The sequence below is a fragment of the Trichomycterus rosablanca genome, chromosome 6 (assembly GCF_030014385.1).
Source record: "Trichomycterus rosablanca isolate fTriRos1 chromosome 6, fTriRos1.hap1, whole genome shotgun sequence".
Classification (NCBI taxonomy): Eukaryota; Metazoa; Chordata; class Actinopteri; order Siluriformes; family Trichomycteridae; genus Trichomycterus; species Trichomycterus rosablanca.
In genome coordinates, this window is record NC_085993.1 from 15,277,956 (window position 1) to 15,284,103 (window position 6,148).

Here is a 6,148-nt window from a genome sequence, read left to right on the forward strand (position 1 = left end):
ATGTCAGGTATTATAATAGTGTTGCGCTACCAGTATCTATATTGTCATGACTTCTGTTTAATATATAATGCCATGACAGCTGAGGATCTGACCATTCATGTACCAAAAGCTGTCATGACGGTTACCTAAACTGGTAACACAACACTGTTACAATACCTAATATCAACTGTTACAACTACTTATAACATGATAGGGCATCTGGCATGACTGGTTTATGACATAAGGTGAATTTTGGCTGATTTTGATTATAAATTGTGCTCAGGGGTCTAATTAATCATCAAAGTACAGAATTAACATTAACAATTAACAACCGAACTGCTGTAATGTCCTTTTGGGTGTGACTTCCATCACTGTCAAACCACCATAATTGTAAACTGATCACATTCAATATTTCAAATATTATTAAAGAATCGAACAGATACAAAGCATGCTAAATAGCCAGTCTGTTCGCAGGGTGTTAGTTTAATAAATTTTCACAATCAATTCTGTGTTGGTCAGCTTGTAAGAAAGGGACAGTTACAACATTCTGACAGCATTTTGATCTGCCTAAGGATGTTGGATGTAATGACGACTCAGGAAGTATGTGTTAGCCCTCACTCCATGCTATTAAATGGGAATTGGCAGTGACTAAAAATGGGATAAAATGGGTCGGAAAAAACATCCAAGTAAAAAAGTAAAGTCTTTAAACGTTAGAGCAGAACATGAAACAAACGACTTTATAAAGGCATCGTTTGATTTGTTCGGATGGAGAGCAGTAGGTTGTACGTTTTACACTTCTTCCCACAATTCTGTTGCATGAGCTGTTTATTGTTGACAGATAATTAGCTGGACTACTTACCTGCATAATCATGTTTCTTCTTAAATGTACTCACTTAATAACTTACATACTGTAACAGTCTACAAAAATTCCACATTCATTTTTTGGTATACATTTCAATTCTGAGGTTTTTGCACAGTACCGCACAACAGGGTGCATTTTAATTGAATTTAAATCCGTTTATCTCTGCATGTTCATGTTCCCTTCAATGTTTTAAAGTGAGCCAGTTTTTGTTCATTGTGTCTGAATGTGCACTTGTCACTTTCCAGCTGAGTTGATCAATCATGAGCAGTTTAATCACTTTTAAAACTGTGCTGTAAAGCTCTGTCCCTTTAAACACCCTTTTACGCTATAATGTAAAGAACAGTGCTTAAATGTGGTCAGCAGTTATGGATTACTGGCCAATTTTAGTTTTCTTGTCATAGTGGATGCTTTCTTTCATCTACTAGAAGGTTTCTTGAATTTTTTAAAGGCAGTTATTACATTATAGCTGAGATTTTCTTGTCCTTAGGAAATAGCCTTGTTTTGCAAAGGTGGATGTATATTGTGTATATAAATACTGTGTTAATATAGAATTTCAAAGAAATTGTTAGAAAGTGAAATATTCTGGCTGCATATTTTAAAGAGTTTTTTTTCTTTTTTAATATCCTTTGTTTTACTCCTAATTTAGTTATTTCCCACCCCCACATTTACCGCCCCCACTCTAAATGCAGAGGGCCACAGATTAACACCTGCCCTCTTTAACACGTGTGCAGCCACCAACTGTTTTAACACATACAGCCTTTTAACACATACAGAGGGGCATTATATACCCTGTACTCCTCTGTTGCTAGAGCCGACACCCTTGCCCAGAGAAGAGAAGTCAACGTTGCAGTGGCAATGAGGTGTTCTGGCCTTCTTTCCCTCAGACACAGCCATGTGTCTGTAAAGTGTCCAGCTTGTCCACAGTGCTAAAACTCAAACTCTGGTTGCTGTAGTGGTGGGTAGTAGTGAGCTATTGCATTAGACTGCTGCACTGCTTGAAGTGGCACAGACACAAATACTAAGCTAGTACAGCACAGATGCAGATATCTGAAAATAATTCATTTTTATTGATCTTTATGAATTTTGCCTGTGAAATCCCCATATTCCCAAATGTCAAAACCCTACTGAGATTATGTGGGAGCGCAGTGATAAAAATGTTATTACGTCGGTCAGTTATTACCGGGCCACACAGAAAGAATAAATGATTAGAGATCACTACAAGAGCAATTCAATTTCCAATAGTCTTGTAGTGTTGTCCCCAATCACCACTAGGTGGGAGCAGCGTCTCATTGCAGCAAAAAAAGCCCAGGATTCACACTGATTTTCCATTCTATAGATATTCTATTTTAACACCCCCCCCCCCCCCCCCCACCCCCCCCTCCCGGCCGGTCCGTTAAATCATATCTTATATGAAACCAGCCATGGTGCAAAAGAGGTTGGGGACCGGGGACCGCTGTTCTAGAACACTTCAGTTGTAGAAATGTGTTTATGATATCATGTGTACTTTGTTTTTAAGGTAACCAGAAAGCAGCTGTTTTAATTGTTTATTTTGCAAAGTCCAACATTTTGAAGAAATACTAGTTTTTTTTATAGCCTTGGAAATTACTGTAAAAAAAATCAAATGTCCAGAATTGTCAAATGAACGATTTACGTTTACTGCATTTAGCAGAGGCTTTTATCCAAAAAGACTTACAATTGTGACTGAATACGACTCAAGCAATTGAGGATTAAAGGCCTTGTTTAGGGACCCAACTCTGGCAACCTGGCTTGAACTATAACCCTTCTTATTACTAGTTCAATACCTTAACCGCTGAGCTACCACTGCCCTTCAAACCAATTACTATAGCCAAAAGTAAATATACATATCAGACCTGAGATGGTTTACTATTGTAGGATATTTGCTAATGCAGCTTTATGGTCCATAATGGAGTTAATTGGACCAAGGCACTTTTGTCAGTTAATCAATGTCCTAATTATTCATTTACAATCATTCTAATGATCATTAGTTATGTACAGTGTATCACAAAAGTGAGTACACCCCTCACATTTCTGCAGATATTTAAGTATATCTTTTCATGGGACAACACTGACAAAATGACACTTTGACACAATGAAAAGTAGTCTGTGTGCAGCTTATATAACAGTGTAAATTTATTCTTCCCTCAAAATAACTCAATATACAGCCATTAATGTCTAAACCACTGGCAACAAAAGTGAGTACACCCCTTAGTGAAAGTTCCTGAAGTGTCAATATTTTGTGTGGCCACCATTATTTCCCAGAACTGCCTTAACTCTCCTGGGCATGGAGTTTACCAGAGCTTCACAGGTTGCCACTGGAATGCTTTTCCACTCCTCCATGACGACATCACGGAGCTGGCGGATATTCGAGACTTTGCGCTCCTCCACCTTCCGCTTGAGGATGCCCCAAAGATGTTCTATTGGGTTTAGGTCTGGAGACATGCTTGGCCAGTCCATCACCTTTACCCTCAGCCTCTTCAATAAAGCAGTGGTCGTCTTAGAGGTGTGTTTGGGGTCATTATCATGCTGGAACACTGCCCTGCGACCCAGTTTCCGGAGGGAGGGGCTCATGCTCTGCTTCAGTATTTCACAGTACATATTGGAGTTCATGTGTCCATCAATGAAATGTAACTCCCCAACACCTGCTGCACTCATGCAGCCCCAGACCATGGCATTCCCACCACCATGCTTGACTGTAGGCATGACACACTTATCTTTGTACTCCTCACCTGATTGCCGCCACACATGCTTGAGACCATCTGAACCAAACAAATTAATCTTGGTCTCATCAGACCATAGGACATGGTTCCAGTAATCCATGTCCTTTGTTGACATGTCTTCAGCAAACTGTTTGCGGGCTTTCTTGTGTAGAGACTTCAGAAGAGGCTTCCTTCTGGGGTGACAGCCATGCAGACCAATTTGATGTAGTGTGCGGCGTATGGTCTGAGCACTGACAGGCTGACCCCCCACCTTTTCAATCTCTGCAGCAATGCTGACAGCACTCCTACGCCTATCTTTCAAAGACAGCAGTTGGATGTGACGCTGAGCACGTGCACTCAGCTTCTTTGGACGACCAACGCAAGGTCTGTTCTGAGTGGACCCTGCTCTTTTAAAACTCTGGATGATCTTGGCCACTGTGCTGCAGCTCAGTTTCAGGGTGTTGGCAATCTTCTTGTAGCCTTGGCCATCTTCATGTAGCGCAACAATTCGTCTTTTAAGATCCTCAGAGAGTTCTTTGCCGTGAGGTGCCATGTTGGAGCTTTCAGTGACCAGTATGAGAGAGTGTGAGAGCTGTACTACTAAATTGAACACACCTGCTCCCTATGCACACCTGAGACCTAGTAACACTAGCGAGTCACATGACATTTTGGAGGGAAAATGACAAGCAGTGCTCAATTTGGACATTTAGGGGTGTAGTCTCTTAGGGGTGTACTCACTTTTGTTGCCGGTGGTTTAGACATTAATGGCTGTATATTGAGTTATTTTGAGGGAAGAATAAATTTACACTGTTATATAAGCTGCACACAGACTACTTTTCATTGTGTCAAAGTGTCATTTTGTCAGTGTTGTCCCATGAAAAGATATACTTCAATATCTGCAGAAATGTGAGGGGTGTACTCACTTTTGTGATACACTGTAACTCTGAAAGTACAGATGACTTACACTTTATTTTCTTATCTTATTTACAAAAGCATTGTAAATCCTGTAACAATTTGCTTATATCTAATTATAAGTGGGTGTAATATTTTCAATTCATTTTATTTTTCTTATGTGGACGTGTACAGTTAGTTGATTCCTGTCAACATGTTTATTCTAAACTGACGAAATAAATCAGTGATGCATTACTCCTGGTGTGGTTGATGTGGTTATGTTGTATTGCATGTCGTAAGTGTCAATGATTAATAAATATTATTAATTATAAAAGTGCAATTTAAGTAGTACAAATAATTGTGTACTACAAATAAAAAATGAAAGTATTTCCAGTTTAATTAAAAGCTCAGATGGGTTTGCAAAGCAACATATGTTAATAATACATGTTCATTTCACTACATTCGTGCCTTTTAATGGAAAGAGTTCTTCTAACATCTGACACAGCCTGGACCGGCTACCTGTTCATCACAAGACTTCACACAATTCCACTAATCCACCTACATGAATACGAACGAAGAGGAAGAACGTACTAATCTCCAGAGACAAAACTGCAAAAAAGAGTTCTCATAACATTAATATACATTCACCTGCAGTTACAAAATTAATTCATTCATTTGTCCATTCATTTATTTGCATTGTGCTTGTGCATTCTCTCGTTTGTTTTAACTGATTTTAAAAAATAGAAGTGAATATTTTTATGAATATCCATGCTGTTTTTGACCCAAGCCACCTGAAATGTATTTGATCTTGGTATTAGGTTGTAATTTTGCACCAAGATGAAATGCAGCAAGAGATTTAATTGTATAGGGCAGAATTTATCTTACGAAGCAGCATGTGGGGTATTAACACCGGACCAAATACCATAACCCACTCCAATGTTGCTTAGGCCAGTAACATCTACAGTATAATAATAATAATAATAATAATAATAAAGCTGCTGATGTTACACTAACCTATTTAATAGTGGTTTTGTGTTATCTGTAATATCTTTAAATTATGCAGTTACATTTATCAAGTATTGATGGCTTTCATAGAATGCCTTTGTCATATGTACATATACATGTTTTTTCGCATATCCCAGCTTGTTTGGAAGCTGGGGTTAGAGCACAGGGTCAGCTATTGTATGGCACCCCTGAAGCAGACAGGGTTAAGGGTCTTGCTTAAGGGTCCAACAGTGGTTGCATGGCAGAGCTCAAATTCACACCCATAATCGTCCGATTCTTAGCCCAAAGCTCTGCTCACTAGGCTACTACTGTCCCATTGTTATAGATCTGCTTTTACTATAACAGTTTTTACTAACTGACAGCAAGAACATTTTACTGAAAACAAATTCCTAGGAATGTTCTAGAGATGTGTACATAAGCTGAAGCAGTTTAGAAGGAAAGGTTGTAGGAACGTTATTTGTTGGTTATGTTGGCACCAACCCTCTCCACTATATAATATGAAGTAAACCTAATGTTAATAAGCCGTGACCAGCCTTAATTTAATATATTTGGAACATGGTTGTAAATAAGTGGGTGTTCTGGTTTATAATTGCCAACCTTGATTGCGTGAGTTTACCGGACTGAAGCTGTTGGTAGGACCGATTCTCTTGCGTGTCGTGTTTCCGGGGGTGCACATTACAGCCGGGACTCTTTT